This window comes from Corapipo altera, unplaced genomic scaffold (assembly GCF_003945725.1).
Source record: "Corapipo altera isolate COAL_440 unplaced genomic scaffold, ASM394572v1 171, whole genome shotgun sequence".
NCBI lineage: Eukaryota > Metazoa > Chordata > Aves > Passeriformes > Pipridae > Corapipo > Corapipo altera.
The window spans coordinates 1,389,855-1,390,626 of NW_020884972.1; positions in this window are offsets into that span (position 1 = coordinate 1,389,855).

Below are 772 nucleotides of genomic sequence, written 5' to 3' on the forward strand. Positions count from 1 at the left end.
GTGATGTAATTATTTCTCATAACTTGTATTTCTCATGCCTTGTGATGTTATTATTTCTCATAACTTGTATTTCTCATGCCTTGTGATGTATTTCTCTTGCAAGAGATAATCACAACTATGTGCTTAATTAACACTGACAATTTGAATAAGATACCAGCTCTGAAAACATTACTGAAAGACTGAGGATAAATAAATATTAAGCCTGGCTTGGTTCAAACTATAATTTCTCTGGGCAGGGAGAAGGGACAAGGATTTGATGTGCTGAGGGTTGATCCCTCACCCCTAAATTTTTGTTATAAGTGCCTCTTGATTTCATTGGGGTTTTTGGTTCCAAGCTCAGGTCCTGGTTTCCATTTGGGCAGCACGATTTATTTCAGTGTTCCCTTTTTATTCCACACTTTTCCATGAGGGGAGGAGGGGGAAGAGGCACCAGTCCCCCCGTTATAAATTTGCCAATTTACCCTTGGTCCAATAAATGGGATCCCTATTTAAATACCTCCTTTCCCCAGCCCTCCAAGCCCATTAAATCACAAGTACCCAAGTCCTGCCCAGCCTATTGGGAAGGTCAAATGTCACAGGGCAGCTCCCCCTCAGCTCCAAATGTGACTCCACTGCCTGGAAATCATCCTGCTCCAGTTCTTTTGGAAATCCATAATGAGATTTTCCTACAGCAGCAGCACTGCAGGAATGATAAACCCTTCGTATCAGCCCTAGACTGGACAGGAAGATCTTTGTTGGGTTGAAATACGTGGCGAGAATGGCAAAGGCAGAG